This window comes from Leuciscus leuciscus (genome assembly GCF_965113295.1).
Source record: "Leuciscus leuciscus genome assembly, chromosome: 17".
NCBI classification, from domain to species: domain Eukaryota; kingdom Metazoa; phylum Chordata; class Actinopteri; order Cypriniformes; family Leuciscidae; genus Leuciscus; species Leuciscus leuciscus.
In genome coordinates this window covers 38,302,821-38,322,980 of record NC_138741.1, presented here as the reverse complement: position 1 = coordinate 38,322,980, position 20,160 = coordinate 38,302,821, and positions in this window count along the sequence as shown.

Sequence of the window (20,160 nt, the reverse complement as noted above, 5' to 3'; positions counted from 1 at the left end):
AAAACAACCAGCTAGATGTCAACCAATCCGGCTTCAAGAAAGGGCATTCAACTGAGACTGCATTACTGTCAGTCACAGAAGCCCTACGGATCGCAAAAGCTGCTTCCAAATCTTCAGTCCTCATTCTCCTGGATCTGTCTGCTGCCTTCGACACTGTGAATCATCAGATCCTTCTGTCCACCCTCTCATCACTGGGCATCACAGGAACTTCACTCCACTGGTTTGAGTCCTATCTCACAGGTAGGTCCTTCAAGGTCACATGGAGAGGCGAGGTATCCAGGGCACATCAGCTGACCACAGGGGTTCCCCAGGGTTCAGTTCTTGGTCCCCTCCTCTTCTCCATCTACACCACATCACTGGGACACATCATACAGGCACACGGTTTTTCCTACCACTGCTATGCTGATGACACGCAGCTCTTCCTCTCATTTCAACCAGATGATCCCACAGTAGCTGCACGGGTCTCAAGCTGTCTGGCGGACATCTCCACATGGATGAAGGAACATCACCTGCAGCTCAACCTGGCAAAGACTGAGCTTCTCGTCCTCCCTGCCAATCCGTCTCTACAGCACGACTTCACCATCCAGCTAGAATCATCATTAATCACCCCATCAAGGTCGGTCAGAAATCTTGGAGTAACGTTCGATGACCAGCTGACCTTCACAGACCACATTTCAAAGACAGCTCGATCTTGCAGGTTTGCACTGCACAACATCAGGAAGATCCGGCCTTTCATAACTGGGCATGCAACACAACTTCTCGTCCAGGCCCTGGTCATCTCTAGGCTTGACTACTGCAATGCCCTTCTGGCTGGACTTCCAGCATGTGCAATCAAACCCCTACAGATGATCCAGAATGCTGCAGCTCGTCTTGTCTTCAACGAGCCCAAAAGGGCCCACGTCACTCCTCTGTTCATCTCTCTACACTGGCTACCTCTCGCTGCTCGCATCGAGTTCAAGGCATTGACGCTTGCTTACAGATCCATCACAGGCTCAGCTCCCTCCTACTTTCACTCACTCCTACGAGTCTACATCCCTACCAGACACCTACGATCGGTCAACGAGCGACGTTCCATGCTGGTGGAACGCTCTCCCCACCCTCATCCGGAATGCAGAATCCCTGACAACATTAAAAAAACAGCTAAAAACCCATCTCTTCCGTGAGCACTTAACCTCATAAAAAATAAATAAAAAAAAAACGATGTTTTTTCCTTTGAAACATCACTTATCAGGCTTATACTACTCTGAATAATACCTGAACTTCGTATTTTGAGCACTTCTTGTGTTGTTGTTGTTTTTTGCCTCTTTATGATGACTCGCTTATATTAGTCCTAATTTGTAAGTCGCTTTGGATAAAGGCGTCTGCTAAATGACTAAATGTAAATGTAAATGTAAATGTATATAACCCCAGGGAACGGAGACGTCACGTCAGATGACCGACAAATAGGAATCTCGCTAGAGTGGCCAATCTACTTCAAGTGTAACTAAAACGAGCCAATGCACATTGGCATGCGATAATTGCATCAGCTGTGCTGCATCACAGCATAAGCATATAATGGGCAACAGGTGCATCGCATCTTAAGATTTTCGCTGAGGAGCCGAGCCGGTGACCAGCAGGGCACAGTAGATGTGGCGATGGGACACAACGTCTCCATTGCCTCCTTCAGGGAACGAGGGTTACATACGTAACCGAGACGTTCCCTATCAGTCAGTCACTCGGATGACCGACTAACAGGAATCCCCTACCAAAGCACCACAGAAAATGCTCTACACGTAGGCTATAGAACCCAGCGAATGTGTTGGGTGCCGCCCAGCCCGCAGCTCTACAAATAACTGTTAGCGAGGCACCACGTCAATGCCCAGGAGGATGCAACACTTTTTTGTTGAGTGAGCTCGCAGCCTGGAACCATGGGCACATAGCCAGGCCGGGGTCTTAGTACCACGTGGGCGTTGCCCGGCACGAACTCTAGGCCCGATTCGTCGACTGAAGATGCTTGCAGGTCCCCTACCCTCTTGATGGAGACCATTGAAACCAGCAATAGAGTCTTAATCTGCTGACTGCAAAGGCTCGAAGGGCGCGCTCTGAAGTGCTCAAAGCACCAGATTGAACAAAACGAAACACAAGATTCTCCACCCAGCCCTCTTCCGGGGGTGCAGTCACAGTCTCCTGAAGAGCAATCCCCTCCATCTCCGGGTCACCCGTCCTAGAGTCTCTTACCCTTGTGTGGACATCGCACAACCCACCGACCACGCCTTAAAGGGATAGTTCACTTTGAAATTAATTTTTGGTATGTTTTAGCTTACCTCAAAGGCATCCAAGATGTAGGTGTCTTTTTTTCCGCAGTAGTTTCAATTTTTATATTTTTAGGTCAAACCGTTCTTGTCTGTCAGTCATATAATGCAGGTCTATGGTCACCACTTCAAAGAGCATGCACAGAGTTCAAATTAAAACAATTCCCCGTCGTCCAAATTAAACAATTCCCCATCGTAAGTACACATTGATGGCCTAAGACACGAAACGAGCGGTTTGTGTGAGAAAACTAACAGTATTTATATCGTTTTTACCTCTTATACACAGCCATGTCCAAGTGATCTGATCTGACGTGTACGCAGACTGGTGCATAGATATATACACTAGATGTCGCCTTAAAGACATTCGTTCCAATGAACTGCCGTAGACAAGGCGATATCTAGTGTATATATCTATGCACCAGTCTGCGTACACGTCAGATCAGATCACTTGGACATTGGAATTGTTTAATTTGGACGACGGGGAATTGTTTTAATTTGGACTCTGTGCATGCTCTTTGAGGTGGTGCCCATAGACCTGCATTATATGACTGACAGACAAGAACGGTTTGACCTAAAAATATCTAAATTTAAACTACTGCGGAAAAAAAGACACCTACATCTTGGATGCCCTTGAGGTAAGCTAAAACATACCAAAAATTAATTTCAAAGTGAACTATCCCTTTAACCTTCATCGCACAAAGCGTGAGGTTCGTCGCAGTGGAAAGTTTGTGCAGAACTTCTGGGTTGTGACTACCCTCGTGCAGGTCCTTTAATACCTTGGCCTAATGGACCTGCAACAACGCCATGGCGTGTATGGCAGAGGCAGCTTTCCCACAGGCCCGGTAAGCCTCGCCGGTTAAATCCGATGAGTGCTTACAGGCCCGGCAAGGGAGACACGGATTCCCCCGCCAGGTGCAGTTAGTGCACAGTTGCATTGCAACGTGCCGTTCCACAGACGAAATCGTTGTGTAACCTAGCAGCCCCACCATCAAGGGTTGTGAGGGGGGAGAAGCTACCAAGACGGTTTCGGGCAGTAAAAGTGAATAGTTCCACGTCCTAGTGAACTCCTCGTGCACCTCGTGGGACTGAGAACCAGCACGGGCCACCCCGAGAAACCAATCGTCCAGCTATGAGGGCTCGGGACACTGTGATGGGTTCCACTCGAGACCAATCCTCTCAGCGGCCCCGGAAAGCATAGCCATAATCTCAGGATCTGACTTGGGCAGCGCTATGGTTCCCAAAGGAGGCAGCATAGCCGAATCGTCATCTCCAAAGGGGTCTGGTTCACCCTCCGATGAAGCGATCGACATCTGATGAGGAGATTTAAAAAAGAATGGCTTTTTGATTGTTTGGATTTATTTACAACACAACATAATCCAAAGATACACAACAAATGACAAAAAAGCACATTATTGAAAACAATGATCCAAAGACAGAGACCTTTGTGCCATTCCTAAAAACTTTGTACATACCTTTAATTTCCAAGCTGTTTGATTTTCACTTTACCATGTTCATGTACAGAGACTCATGTGAATATTGAAGTCAGCAGGACTCATCAGTGGGGCATCTGGTCCCTGTTAAAAAAACAACAACAAAAAAACGGTGAACATGCTAATATCAATAGAAACTATAGGGTTGCACAATTTCGGGAATAGATTTTAGATTTTTCTGGTTAAAATGGCTTTTTAAATTTCACAGAATACACACACACATACAAATGTTTCCAACAATAATGAACACCAGGTTTGTTGTGCCTTGTAGGCATAGGCTACGCGCAGTGCTGCATAAAATAATAATAATCACAATAACCTATAGCAGCCTATAAATCTTTCAAAAGGAACACTTCAGTAACAACTACGCTAGAGAAAAATATATTGATTATCATGTTACTTCAAATGTTTCCATTCGTTATGATGTTATGAAATGAGATTGGAGTAAAAACATGAAGCCTAATGTTTGGTGCGTTTTGCTTTTCAAACGCACAGCGCGTTTTGAATATGAAACATTCAAACGCACAGCGCGCTCCAAAATATGAAACATTATGGTTAACATATTATACATATCTACGTTTGAGCAGATATCCACAAACACAGTATTTAACAGTAACCACGGGTCTAAATATTATAAAATTCACCATATATCTAGCCTTATTTACCTTCACATCGATACCTTTGGATTCTAGTGTTGAGCGCACTGATTCATCTGTAATGGGTGAATTAGACGTTCCATTGGAAATTCACCAGGGGGACAGGATGCCGACCACTACATTTGAGGGCGAGCTGTATAGTGTCGGGGATGATTCCCCCGTGCTGTCCCCCCTGGGTGGTACAGCATGGCCTGAGTCAGATCCACAGTCGTCAGCTATGCTGAAACGGGCCGCCGAGGCTGTCGGGCTCGAGTGGAATCCTCCGCCTGGACCCGCTCAGTCTCGGCTGGATGATTGGTTTCTTGGGACGGGTCGGGCTTTGCCCACCGCTCCAGTATCTTTCTTTCCCGAGATGCATGGGGAGCTAACCAGGTCATGGAAGGCACCCTTTACTGCCTTAAGTGACCAGGATGGCTCCTCCCCCCTCGCTACCCTTGAGTGCGGCGCAACGAGTGGTTATACGGCGATCCCTCCGGTGGATCTGTCTGTTCTGGCACACCTGTGTCCGGCGGCCACTACATCCGGCTCTGGAGAACCGTGTTTCCCCTCACAAGTTCTGGAGTCGTTGTCTGCTTTGTCAGACGCAACTTATGGAGCCTGTGGGCAAGCCGCCGCCTATATGCATGCCTTGGCCTTGTTACAGCTTTTTCAGGTTAAAACACTCCAGGACGTGCAAAAGGGTAGGCCAGACAGTCAGCTCATGGGTGAGCTCTGTAAGGCAACCGACTTGGCTCTTCGGAGCACAAGTGTGGCACCCTGCGCGATCGGTCTGGCAATGTCCACTCTGGTGGTTCAGCAGCGCGATCATTGGCTCGGTCTGGTTGATATGGAGGATGCGGACAAGGTTCAGATCCTGGACTCCCCAATTTCCCAGACTGGGTTGTTCGGCGACGCTGCAGTGGGTGGTGCCCAGCAGCCTTCTGTAGCTCAGTCGCAGGTGGAAGAAGACCGCCGCTAGCTGTCACTCCACCAGCACATTGCCGAGGGCGCCCTCCTAAGGCAGCTCAGCCTGTTAGGCCCCCGCCACAGCTCAGGCCTCAGCATAGAGCTAGCCGTAGGCAGGCTGCCCAGCCTGTGTCAGATCTTGCCAGTCCAGGAGGCAAGAGTAAGCGTCCCTGATACAGGGACCCAGGGTTGGGGACGAAAGATTCTCTGGTGGTTGTTGTTCCACCATTCCGGAGTACAGTGGTTTCTGAATTGCCAAAGGGACAGAAATTCTCAGCCCTGGGTTTCAAGAGGTTCAGATTATCAGACACCCCAGATCAGTCTGGCCTGCCTCAATCCCCTCTTGTGTCACCAGTTGGCAGACGAGTACGGTTCAAGGACCCAGGTTTGCCTCCTCCCATACTCAATGCCACCAAGTGGAGGCAGGTTCGTGTGATACGTACACAGACCCCCCTCCGGACCGCCTTAGGGCCCTCCGGGTTGGGTCCCTGCCCTCCACTTCGCTGCCCTCCTCCTGGTACGTCATTGGTGCCATGAGCCCCTCTGGTACGGTTTCTGCAATTCTGGAAAGACCTCTGCAGACCGTCCAGCTGGCTCCTGAGCACCATTGCACGCGGCTACATGATTCAGTTCCACCGGCACCCACCCAGATTCACTGGCGTTCGCTCCATGGTTGTTAAGAGCAGATCTGCCCCAATCTTGCGTGCGGAAATTGCTGTCCTACTGGCGAAGGATGCAATAGAACCGGTGTCTGTAGCCGACATGAAGCGAGGGTTTTACAGCCCTTACTTCATTGTGCCAAAGAAAGGAGGTGGATTAAGACCAATCTTGGACCTACGCATCTTGAATCGGGCCCTTTACAAGCTCCCGTTCAAGATGATAGTACTCAAGGACATATGCAGATGTGTCCGTCCAGGAGATTGGTTTGCAGCGGTAGACCTGAAGGACCCATACTTTCACGTCTCCATCCTACACAGACTATTCCTGAGGTTCGCATTCGAGGGTCATTTCTCCCTTGAGAGAACAGGGCGTTCGTGTCCTCAACTACCTCGACGACTGGCTGATACTGGCTCAGTCGCGGGAACAGTTGTGCGAACACAGAGACTTGCTGCTCCAGCATATCAGTCTATTGGGTCTTCAGGTCAACTTGGAAAAGAGCAAGCTCACCCCCCGGGCAGAGCATCTCTTTTCTCGGTATGCAGTTGGACTCGATCAAACAGACGGCACGTCTAACGGAGGATCGTGCCCAGTCGATGCTGAACTGCTTGGATACGTTCAAGAGCAGGAAGGTGGTTCCACTGAAATACTTTCAGAGGCTCCTGGGGCAGATGGCTTCCGCAGCGGCAGTCACGCCGCTGGGGTTGTTACATATGAGACCACTTCAGCATTGACTTCTTGGCAGGGTCCCATGGAGGGTGTGGAAAGACGGCAGGTTCCCGGTTGCGATTTCTCGAACTTGCCGGAAAACCTTCCAACCTTGGTCAGACGCTGTGTTTCTCCGGTCCAGTGTGTCCATGATACAAGCGTCCAGGCATGCGGTGGTGTTCACAGATGCCTCCAAGACAGGTTTGGGGGGCCATGCACGATGGGTATGCAGTAGCAGGACGCTGGACAGGTCGACCTCTCAGCTGCATTGGCATATCAATTGCCTCGAGTTGTTAGCGGTACTATTTGCTTTGAGACGCCTCAAAATGCCACTGCTCGGCAAGCATGTACTGGTCAGATTGGACAATACCATGACCGTGTCATACATCAACAAGCAAGGTGGTGCACGTTCACGTCATCTGACACAACTTGCCCGTCTCCTCCTTTGGTGGAGTCAGAAGCATCTGAGGTCGCTTCGTGCCATTCAAATTCCAGGTCTGCTCAATCGTGCCGCCGACAGGCTCTCACGACAGCAAATAAAGCCTACGGAATGGCGACTCCACCCCCAGTCGGTTCAGCTGATCTGGGATCGTTTCGGGGCCGTACAGGTAGACCTGTTTGCCTCTCCTGAAACGACCCACTGCCAGTTGTTTTATTCACTAACCAAGGACTCTCTCGGTGTGGATGCACTGGCACACAGCTGGCCGACAGTCGACGCAAGTATGCGTTTCCCCCGGTGAGCCTAATTCCACAGTTACTGTGCAGAGTCAGGGAGGAAGAGGAGCAGGTCTTGCTAGTTGCCCCTTATTGGCCCAACCGGACCTGGGGCCTCATTTATAAACATTGCGTACGCACAAAAGAAGGTGTACGCCGCTCTCTACGCAATAATTGGTATTTATAAAAAGCAAACTTGACGGGAAAATGTGCGGTCCTTCACCCAAATTCTGACCCAGTCGTACGCACAAAAACGGGTGAAATGAGAAATGGCGACACCGTCGGCAGATGGAAGAAACACGTGAAAGTGTATGAAAGTGTGTGCATCTGGTGCGTCAGTGTCCCCCTCTGCCTCAGTCACCACTCCACTTAATAGGGATTCCCCAATAATTGCCACCAGTCTCTCATCAAGAGATTCCCCCACCCGTGGCAGACACACTCTGGCGATGGAGCGCTAGACGCTTTTTTGCATCGACTTTGATGTCCGACCATTTCTTTTTTTTTCGACCACGGTCCGAGGTTGTGAGGCTGCAGCATTAATGGCGTCTGCAACCTTTTGCCACTCGAGTGCCTTTTTGGCATTAGTAATGCCCACACTGTGCCCCTCAAACAACATTTTACTCCTCTTTTCTACCTCGCCAACGATAATTTCTACTTCACATTGAGTGAAGTTACGTTTCTTGGTTTTCCTCTCTGTGTTTGCCATGATTTCGCAATCGATGAATATTAACTTGTGGGCGTTTCACAGACTATTTATGGGCAACTTTGGACGTGACATGAAGCCGCAAAAGCTGCTCTACATTTAGAATTGATTGTGATTTATTAAGGGAAAACTGCGTAGGATGTGCGTGCGCACGGTTTTATAAATCCGGATATTTCTGTGTGTACGCACGTCCTATGTTTCATCCGTACGCCACTTCTGAAACAAATCCTACGCAAAGTTTTATAAATGAGGCCCCTGGTTCTCCGAACTCATACTCCTCTCTTCAGCCCACCCCCCTGAGGGAGGACCTTCTCTCTCAGGGGCAGGACACCATTTGGCACCCACATCCAGACCTGTGGAGACTCCAGGTCTGGTCCCTGGAGTTAAAAATTCTGTCTCTCAAGACAGTTCTCTTTCTTGCACTGGCTTCTATCAAGAGGGTAGGGGACCTGCACGCTTTCTCGGTAGATGAATCGTGCCTGGAATTCGGGTCGGCTGACTCTCAGGTGATACTGAGACCTTGGCCCGGATATGTGCCAAAAGGTCCCACTACTCCCTTTCGAGATCAAGTGGTGAACTTGCAAGCACTGCCCCTTGAGGAGGCAGACTCAACCCTAGCTTTTCTCTGTCCAGTCCGCACCTTACGGACTTATCTGGACAGAACGCAAAGCTTTAGAACCTCAGATCAGCTCTTCATCTGTTTCGGAGGCCTGCAGAAAGGGAAGGCAGTTTCTAAGCAAAGGCTGGCCCACTGGATAGTGGATGCCATCATCTTGGCGTACGATACCCAAGGTGTACCTTGTCCCCCAGGGTTGCATGCCCACTCCACCCGGAGTGTTGCTGCTTCCTGGGTGCTGGCGCAGGGTGCCTCGCTGGCAGATGTTTGTAGAGCTGCGGGTTGGGCGACACCTAATACGTTTGCTAGGTTTTATAGCTTACGTGTTGAGCCAGTAGCTTCTCAGGTGCTCTCTTCAAATAGAGGGCACCCTTGAGTCAAGTACGCTCATGTCGGCTTGCTACGTACGGCTTGAGAGTGTTCTTTTGAACATTTTGATTAGTGCTTCACTGCAATATCTCAGTAAGCATGTGGGGGCACGTGTATTTCTTGTATGTTTAATTTGTTTGTACTAGCTGTTGTTTGGTAGTTATAATTATTAATCACCTTGTTTTCAGGGCCATTAGTCATCAAACCTTAAGTGTCATCATTAAAGGAGGTGGTGCTTTAATTTGAGTTGAGTGATCGCTAAAAAACACCTCACTTCAGGGGTGACAGGAGATGGTGAAATCCCAGTCAGTGACTCTGTTATCAGTCTGTACTAGAGTCATGACAGTTAATTAAATATGTGACCCTGGATCACAAAACCAGTCACAAGTCACATGGGTATATTTGTGGCAATAGCCAACAATACATTGTACTGGTCAAAATGATCTATTTGTCTTTTATGCCAGAAATCATTAGGATATTAAGTAAAGATCATGTTCCATGAAGATATTTTGTAAATTTCACACCGTAAATATATATAAAAAATATTTTTGTGAGTGAATGCAGCACAAACGTGAACATAAATGCACAACTTTAAAGGAGATTTTCTCAATGTTTCGGTTTTTTTTTGCACCCTCAGATTCCAGATTAGTTGTATCTCGGCCAAATATTGTCCTATACATCAATGGAAAGCTTATTTATTCAGCTTTCAGATGATGTATAAATATCATGTGACTGACCCATGTGATTGGTTTGTGGTCCAGGGTCACATATACATACGTCAGCGTTATAAGAACTACCTAAAATGAAAGAAACCATCTTTGAAAAAAACAGCCTTGAGCAAACCATCAGTTCTAACATGCCCTTCTTTAAAGGGGTAAGGATACTTAATGTATCAAATAATGAGACTAAGTTTGATACTTGCATGTCTCGCTCATTTGAACAAAACTCTAGTTGATCTTGATGAGAGAGAACAAGTCATAGGATCTTTGGTGAATGGAAAGATAAGGCCGCAGCCTGGCACAAACTTAGGGGTCATCTTCGCATCATCTTCACGTCAGAGTTATCGGCCGTGATCTTGTTATCAGTGATCTGATCTTTTAAGTGAGCCAATGAGGAATTGTACTTTCGGAAGGAAACCTCTCTCTAAAAAACTCTCTCTAAATTCTCTAAAGTTTTATCAGTCTTAAAGGGTAACTAAACCCTAAACCAACTTTTTTTAGTTAATGATCTGTAAGAATGGGGCTTTATTAGTGCTGTTCATTGATTCGAGCAACTTTTTTGACATTTGTGTATAAAGTGTTTTAATTCTACAATATATGGTGTAAAAACGTCTGAGTGCTGCCCTCTTCAGGTTGAACGGTGGCTACTGCAGTTGAATTTTCCTATTGGATGTTAGCGGTACTACCAGGGGCGTACCAGGGGCGTGGTGAGCTGGAACCTGCTTACGGCACGTAGTACCGCCTACGTGACGTAGGCGGTACTACGTGCCGTAAGCAGGTTCCAGCTCACCACGCCCCTGGTACGAGCTCACCACGCCCTTGGTATGATGAGCTAGCGTAGATTTATCACAGTGGTCAGGAGGATACGTAGGTGTAGTGTTGCTGGTTGCAACATCACTGTTGGACTGCATAGCTTTCCAGCAGACTTGTAAATTAGGCGACAGTGGTTGCATGCACTCGGCCTGGAAGACCGTGAGTGTGAAACCTGCATTTTACGCGGAATTGCGTCGGCACATTTTGCTAGATTTTTTCACATAGCGGCAAAATATGAATATGCCTACAGAGAGCACGCGTTATTGACATCAACTCGATAAAACTTAGCAGATGCATGTACTTTACGTCGTCTTGCGACCCTGTGAGTCACTCTCCATTTTAGAGAGTCTGACAGCAGGACTCTCAGGTGCACGCCCCCCCCGCTCACGGTTCGTTCCCTCTATCTCCGCTGGGCTCTGCCCACTTTTCAAGCATTTTTCAAATATTGCCAGTGGGTGGAGTCAGGCTCTGACCAGGGGTTTAGTTACCCTTTAATGTGTCCTGTAACCGGACACCTGGCTCTGCCTGTGTGTTAGCTGCATGTCGGGGGTAGTTCAGATAACTCTATCCCATGGTTTGCTTGTTGGGTGAGGTATATTATGGATTAATTGTTATATAACAAATAATTGTGTGTCTGATATGTTTGTCGTACACTCGCATCGCATTCAATTACATGGAGAGGGTGGGGTTTATAACTCACACTGAAGCCAGCCACCAGGAGGAGAATAAAATGCTTTGGCTTCACTCTTCAGGATGAGTGCGGCACATTTGGTGTAAACAAAAAAAACCATACAGTGATCTGTCAAGTCCAAATTTTATATCATTTATCTAGCCTACGTCTAAACACGTAAATCCGATTCCTCAGTGTGCGATGGTGAGGGAAAGATGTTAGCGCATTCTAGGGGTGGAACGGTACACAGAAGTCACGGTTCGGTTCATACCTCGGTTCAGACATCATGGTTCGGTACAATGGAGGGAAAAGCAAAACAAATTGCAGAAGGCTTGTGCATGTCTCAGGCTATACCACCAAAGGAAAATAAATTACTTAAGCCTTGTATTTTTTAAATAAGTTTTATTAATAAAGTAAAGGCATAGAACCAGTTTATTTGTAGTGCACTGACAATAGTTTTATACAATTAGTTTATTAATTAAATTAATAAAAAGACAAAAAGACCTTGAGATATGTTTGGTAATTGTACCTGAATGAACTGGAAATTAATTTGCTACATTTCAGATTAATATATTTGTTTTCCTTAAAATTTTAATTAACAGAAACTTAAACACTTTGCAGTTTGAATGACGTCTTCCACTGTTCGATACACTTTGCGACTTTTCGATCACTCTCTCTCTCTCACACACCCTCACACGCACATGCACACGCACACTCACACGCACACACACAACATATTCCAGCATTGCAATCTTTACATCGCAGCCTGCTTCAGAACTAAGGTGGAGCTACAGATTAGGTGTCCCTAAAGAACCCGCGTATCTAGTAGTTCTGCATTACAATAATGAATTTGCACGCGAGTTTTATTTATTTTTATACCGTGTATTCTCCGTATAAATTTATGCACCGAACCGTGACGCCCGTACCATTTCGGTTCAATACGAATACATGTACCGTTCCACCCCTAGCGCATTCGCAAACGTAAGCACTAGTGTTGGGCGATATGCTACATTTTCATATCGTCCTATCGTCAGCCTGTGAGATCGGCGATACACGATATTATCGTGAGGGGGGCGGGGCTTACTTATTTGATTATTAACTTGCATATTTACTGATCAATTTGCTTGTTTTATTACTTCGTTTTATATATGAGAATCTTTTTCTATTTTGCTAGCAAAGGTGGAGTGTTTATTAATAGGCTAAATCAGGTTATTTCCCGGTATAGTGAGGTAAAAAAAATATCCTAATCATTCTTGTATCTGACTCTGAGTATTTCAACATGTCAGCGGGAAATTTACGGACACACATTATCCTCTCATGCCGTTACAGATGCAGCATTTTGACTGTACTTCTGCACGAGATGAAAACACGTTTTAATAATTTCTTGGGTCAAGAAAGAGTCGGAGTCTGCAATATCCTCCTACCAGTGCTCTTCTCTGTCTGGATGCACTTCACATATCGCACTTCAATAAGCCCAAAGAACGCGGGTTAATGTGTTTTAAATGCCGGGAGAAATCAGAGGCAAAAATCTAAAAGTCGATCGGTTATACTTAAACTTATGACTTGACTCTGATAAAGGAAAACGGGTTAATGCGTTTACATGACCACATGCATTGTCAGTTTATTCAGCATAATCGAGTTAATAACGTGCATGTAAGCTAAACGCACTCATTCCCTGAAAATGAAAGCAGAAACGGACTGAGCTTTCACTGCATTAACGGCGCGTTCTCTCAGAGACGACGGTGGATATAACGGTATAGCAACTATCTTAATTTACTGGCTTAATATTTTTCTTGTGGACTTACATTATTGACAGTGGAAAAATTAGAAGAATACTTCTTGTTAAACAAGTGTTTGAAGTTGCTTTTGATTTTCACAGATGGCAGAGTTGTGCTACGTTCGTGAACTAAAGACTTGTATTAGGCCTAGGCCTATATCATTTTATTGATATTATTATTATCATTAATATTTTGTAATTGTGTTGTTTTTAGTGTTATTATTGTCATTAAATGTTTTGTTAATGTGCTATGGAAACAAAATACTGACGAACAACGATGCCGTCTTCATCATGGCTCTGTATAAGAATGATGCGTCTGTTAAAACAAGCACTCTTGACAATTTGTGAATGGATCACCTTGCAATTAAATTGCGCTGCAAGGGTCCTGATGAGGGTGCGTAAATCTGAGCACATCACACCCATCCTACATAAACTTCACTGGCTTCCTGTTAGGTTCAGGATTGAGTATAAGATCTGTCTCCTGACCTATCAGTGTGTCTACGGCAGCGCACCAGTGTACCTCAAAGACCTCATCAATAGGCAAAACCCAACCCGACATATCCGTTCCTCTGATAGCCACCAACTCCAGGTCCCCAAGTCCAAACTCCGCACTATGGGAGATAGGGCCTTCCAGGTGGCTGCGCCTCGTCTGTGGAATACCCTCCCCAACCACCTAAGGGTGCCACAATCTATTGAGGTTATTAAAAATAATTTAAAGACTCACTTATTTTGTATTGCATTTTCTTAATATAATTTTGTTTCTTGCTGTTTTTATGTTCAGTGTTTTTACCTGTGCACCTGTAGCACTTTGAGATGTGTTCTTCACGTGTAAAGTGCAATACAAATAAAACTTATTATTATTATTATTATTATAATTAAATTTTGTTGTGAGATGTAGTTTTTTTGTCTGTTTTAAAAACATTTTCTTTGAGGAGTCCTCATACACACGTGTCGGTGATGTCGCAAGTGTGGTTATGTGGTGATGTTGTTATGAATTTAGGCAAGGCAAATTAATTGTAGTTCCTAATTAATTTAATAACAATACTAGCTTCATAATAATAATAATGATTTAATACATTAATGGGAAAACGAGCCAATTATGGTATTGATATCGTCAAAGGCATCTGCCAGCAGCGATATCTCTGACTATCGTCGATACACGATACTATCGTCTATCGGCACAACCCTAGTAAGCACTTGTACAAAACTCAAAGCTTCTCTTGTTGAGGCGGATATTTTGAACCCATAATTACATTTCGTTAAACGTGTAAACTTATTCCCACCACTCTTGCCTTCTAGGTCTTACCCATACTTCTCAACTGACCGACATTCAAACCGTTCAAAACTTGAGGGTCAATGTGGCGCTCACATTTAAAACCAATGCAGTCTTCAGTTTGAGCTGGAGATTTATGTAAATACAGATATCAGATACAAGTCAAGTCGTAAGTTGAATGTAAAAAGGTGGGATGATAAAACGGGCATGGTCAAAAGATTGAATCTGTGCATTAAATAAGCATAGAAATATAGGCCTGTTACACCACTTTCCATTCTCATTGCACTTTGTTGACCAAAAATACCTTCAAGTGGAATTATTATTGCTGAACTATTGCCTTACTACACCACAGAGGCCTGGCAGATACTAGGAAACAGATGATGCGAGACCACCGGCGCCAACTGCGTAAAGTGGAGTCGCGGCAGAAGAAGGAGAAGCAGAAGAGCGACAGGATTCTCAAAACCTTCGAGAGCGCCGTAGAGGCCGTGAGCCCACGGAGCTCCATGATAATATCACCAGGAGCCGGGCAAAGAGGACTCCAGCGGCCCCCAGCACTTCTCTGCCACGCCGCTCAGCTCCTGGCACCATATAATCATGTCCAACAGCAGCCGCTACTCCGTCAATAACATGAGCAACGAGCATGTGCACCTTCACATGATAGGGAACCTACCAAAGGTTAAAGGGATGAAAAAGAAGACCAAGAAAATAAAATAAAAGATATAATGGCAAAAGGATATGGTGTCCATGCCTGTCAAGCTACACAGAGAGAACATTTTCAGTGAATAACGACATTCAGAAAACTTGCAATGTAGCACATGGGCTATATGGACAATTTTTATGAAATTTCTTATCCTTTTAACATTTTACATTTAATCATTTAGCAGACGCTTTTATCCAAAGCGACTTACAAATGAGGAGAGCAACAGAAGCAGTTAAACTAACAATAGGACAACAATATGCAAGTGCTGTGACCCTTCCCAGTTTAGTCTAACGCAGTATACTGTATTTAATTTTGGTTTACCCTACAGTCTAAATACATCCCAGATAGCAAATTGATTTTGGGACCAATCTGGTTGATTTTTGGCTGTGAGTTTGGACCACATGGAAATATGGCCCAAGATTGGCCCAGAAGCTACTTGCAAAAAGTTAACCAGATCCATGCCGGAAGCAGACCAAAGCTCACCCTCAACATCTTCTATGTCCCCAGGAATCAGCCATAACTGGCCCAGAACAGGGCCCGGGTCCTCAAATGCCAGCCAGAAAAGCCCAAACTGCCACCCCCTATACCCCAGAACTCACCAACAACAGTCAGAAAATGGCCGCTTCATAATATTTGTATATTTGGAAATGTTTTTTTGTTTTTTTAAACTACAGAAACCAAGCAAATGCAAAGTATAACGTTTTATTAATGCTGATAAAAAACAATGAAAAATACTCAGAACTCAGCCTAATGCCTTTTGACACAAGATTGCAAAAAAAAACACAAAAACAACAACAACGCCAGAATGAAGTCAGGAGTGCCAAATGTAAGCTGGATTTGGCCCAGACTCTGTTGCTATCTGGGATGCAGGTCAAACTCCACACAGAATGGTCTCCCACTAAGCAAAATTATATTCAAAAGATGTCTTTTCAACGTCTTTGTCACAAAAGCGTATGTTGAAGAGACGTCCACTAAGGAGCAAGAATTAACGTTTTTATGACGTCTTTTTTGACGAGTTCTGCACGTCCGATATAGACGTTCATGGAACCTCCGTACAAGTTTAAAAACCAGTTCAAATGTGGTCATTGTGGACATATTTTCAACATTTAAGATCTCATTTTGACGATTTATACTGTTTCTGGACCAAATAATCACTCTCAGGATGCATTCAATTTAAACACATTTATTTCAATGTAATTTCCATCTGTAATTGCAAAGCAACTCACAGACTGTATGATTGCTTAATTTGTATTTGTCAAAATACAAACCACTCACACCTTTAGACAACTTAGCATCTGTAATTCACACATCTTTGGATAGTGAGAGAAACCAGATCTGAAGGAAGGATTTTCTGGCTCAGACAGTATTTCCCATTGAGCCTCTTGTGCTGCTCTTAATCAAAGACATAAAATACAGATACTTTGACTATTTCTGTCAGATGCCTACAGAATATTCATATTGAGAACTGACAGAGGTTTAGACGTTGATATTTGTTTCATTTGAAGTCACCTTTGAGGAGGTCAGTGTTTGCTTTAGTTGGGCTCTTTGGCCTTGACTATTTAATGTCAGTTTTGGCTGCTGTAAGTGTGTGGTTTAGCAAGAGAACATGTGATCAAGTTCTGACTTCCTCTTTTTTGTAGAGCAGGATGAGATGAGCAAACGTTTTGAAAGTTAGGTTCTTGAACTTAATGTTTTGTAACCAACCACAGAGATTATCAAAAGGATACACAGGAGTGAAGAGAACATGTTGAAACCGTCTGCAGAGATGAGATAGATGAAGACTACAGTGAAGAAGAGCAAGAGTGCTAGAAGAAGACAACAGCATAAACGACAGAGGAAGGACATCCAGCTTATTAAGCATGATTTGCAGAAACCTTAACTCACCTCAAGAAGTTTCCTCTTTGGACAGAAGACAAAATTACCAATCCAGTCTATTCCAGTTTGGCAAAACAGCAGCTGGTTATTATAACCCAACTGGATAGTTTATGAGGGGGTGCATCATTTCTACTGTCAGTGAAATTTAACACCGTGTTCATATGGAAACCATCAGCAGGGTGTTAAAGAAACACAGGCAGTGTAATGCTGGGTACACACCAAAAGAAAATCGGGCTGATTTTGGGCCAATTTCCCCCTTCCAACAATCCTAGCTATGTCCCGATTATCTTGATGGTTCTACAGATTATCTTATCAGATTTTCCCTTGGTGTGAGGTGTGTTAAGAGTGTCCGAAACTGATCGGAAGAACGTCGGAGCCGCCCCAATCGCAAATCATAAATATTCCTTTTTTTTTATTTTTATGATGATGAAAATTATATCACCTGATCATTTTTGTATATGCTTCCTTTGCAACAAATTATGTGTTACAAAAACCACAAACTCACATAAAAAGCCAAGAGTCAAACTGCCCAACTAAAGGAAACACTGATCACCATAATGGTTTCTCTTTTCTTCAGTGATTCTGCTCATTAACATCAGGTGTCTTCAATAATCAACCAATCATCACTCAATTAATCACTTAAGTATTGAATTAACTCTAACACTGAGTCTGTGTTTCTTTAACACCCTGCTGATGGTTTCCATATGAACACGGTGTTAAACGACAAATACATCCCAGAATGCATAGTTTTCTATGGTAGATTACCTTTTTAATGGAAAATGGTATAATAATGTCAGAACTTTATCTTTTTTTACAGCAAGTGTTATCAGTGTGGTTATTCGTTGTTAATAAATTTTCCCCAAGTGTTTTGTAACACTTTTACAAAAACCACAAACTTGCATAAAAAGCCAAGAGTCAAACTGCCCATCTAAAGGAAAACACTGATCACCACAATGGTGACCAAACATTTTCAATAAAACATCAACATCTAAACCTTTGTTAATTATCAAAAAGAATTGTAGACAAATGACAGAAAAAAAGTCAGTCTGGTTTGTAAAAAGAGATATTTAATGTATTTTCAGTTGATTTCATCTAAAGCTGTGGTTGAAGTCAGTTGTAGTTCTTGTGTTTCTCTTTTCTTCAGTGATTCTGCTCATTAACATCAGGTGTCTTCAATAATCAAACAATCATCACTCAATTAATCACTTAAGTATCAAATTAAGTCTAACACTGAGTCTGTGGCTGCGTTCGAAATCGCATACTTCCCTACTATATAGTAGGGGAAAAAGAGTAGGCGAGCGAAAAAGTATGTACGAATCGTACTCGGTTACTAACGTAACCTCGGTTCTCTCTAGAAGAGGGAGCGAGTACTGCGTAAGATATCTTACGCAAGGGGAAAATCCTTTTCCGCGAGATATTGAAGCCAAAAATTATCCTTAATTTTGTAATAATGCAAAACGCGTTGCAGCAGCAATGCAGACATAGGCGAGACAGCTCGCGCGCCTATTGGTTGCTCTGCGGCAACTGCAGCAGCCTATCGAGCGAGGCCTGGCGTGACGTCAGACCCAATCAGGGCACTTCGCGCCCGCTGCGTCACGTCCCGCCGAAATGGGCGTGGTCTAGGCCTATAAATATCGCTCGCAGGCAGCTATTATCTGGTTTTTCATCATCGAAGCAACCAGAGCGTGTGCATGCACGGCAAGATACGCAGTACTCGTTCCCTCTTCTAGAGAGAACCGAGGTTACGTTAGTAACCGAGTACGTTCTCTTACGAGAGGTCTCTCGTACTGCGTAAGATATCTTACGCTAGGGGACCCAATGTAAAACGCCGTGCATGCTGAGATCTGACACCAAAGACCCAAGGGCGAAAGCCCGGGGTACATATAGTGCACAATCACTCAGGGAACTCACAGGGAGTCCGGGAAGAGGGAGGGGTGCAGCCTCACTTTTCCACATAAAGTAGCGTCGATGGGACGCGAATTTCATCATACAGACAGGGCGGGGTACGGCCTGAACTGATGGGGAAAATGTGGGTCTTACACAGTTTGCCCAGCTTTATACTGTCGAACATTGAGCTGTGCTCAGCAGACGCAGCATTCTGAGCTGATCGCATCAGGTCAGATAATACTGGTAGTTTAGACCGACAGCAGCCTGGCCTGCAGGGCGGGAACCTCTAGGTTATAAAACCTTATAAATGTAGACGGGGAGGCCCAGCCTGCCGCCATACAAATATCTTGCAAGGCAATCCCACTTGACCAGGCCCACGAAGAGGCCATGCCTCTCGTGGAGTGCGCTCTGACACCCAAAGGGCACTGCATGCCCTTGGAGGCGTATGCCAGCGCTATAGCATCAACTATCCATCTGGATAGGCTCTGTTTCGACGCGGCTAGTCCCTTAGAACGTCCGCTAAACGAAACAAAGAGCTGCTCCGTCTGTCTGAAAACAGACGAGCGAGACACATTAGCTCGTAATGCCCTGACTGGGCAAAGGAGGCTCGCGTCTCTTTCCTCATCAGGGACCGGTAGGGCTGACAGGGAGATAACCTGCGCCCTAAACGGTGTGTTGAGGGATTTTGGAACATAACCGTGCTTAGGTTTGAGTATAACTTTTGAGTCATTGGGCCCAAACTCCATGCATGCCGCGCTCACAGAGAGCGCGTGCAGATCCCCTATGCGCTTCACTGAAGCGAGAGCCAGTAAAAACACCGTCTTGAAAGACAGGTGTTTCAAATCGATTGACTGTAAAGGCTCAAATGGCGCACCTTTCATGGCTTCCAGAACCGTAGAAAGGTCCCATACGGGGACTGAGGGAGGTCTGGGAGGATTCAGTCTCTTAGCTCCTCTAAGGAAGCGGATGACTAAATCGTTCCTTCCTATTGACTGACCAAGCGTTGTTTCTGAGAACGCTGCTATAGCCGCCACATAAACTTTGAGCGTGGAGGGGGCCCTGCCCCCATCCAACAGCTCTTGTAGGAAGGAAAGCACCTCCGTCACATCACAGTTTGTGGGTGACACACCACGGGCTGTGCACCAGCCCGAAAACACTGACCATTTCGAAGAATAGAGTCGTCTTGTAGACGGAGCTCTTGCCTGCGTGATCGTGTTTAATACTCCTTTAGGGAGTCCAACATGTACCCGTTGATGGCCCAGACATGAAGGGACCATAGTTCCGGGTGAGGATGCCA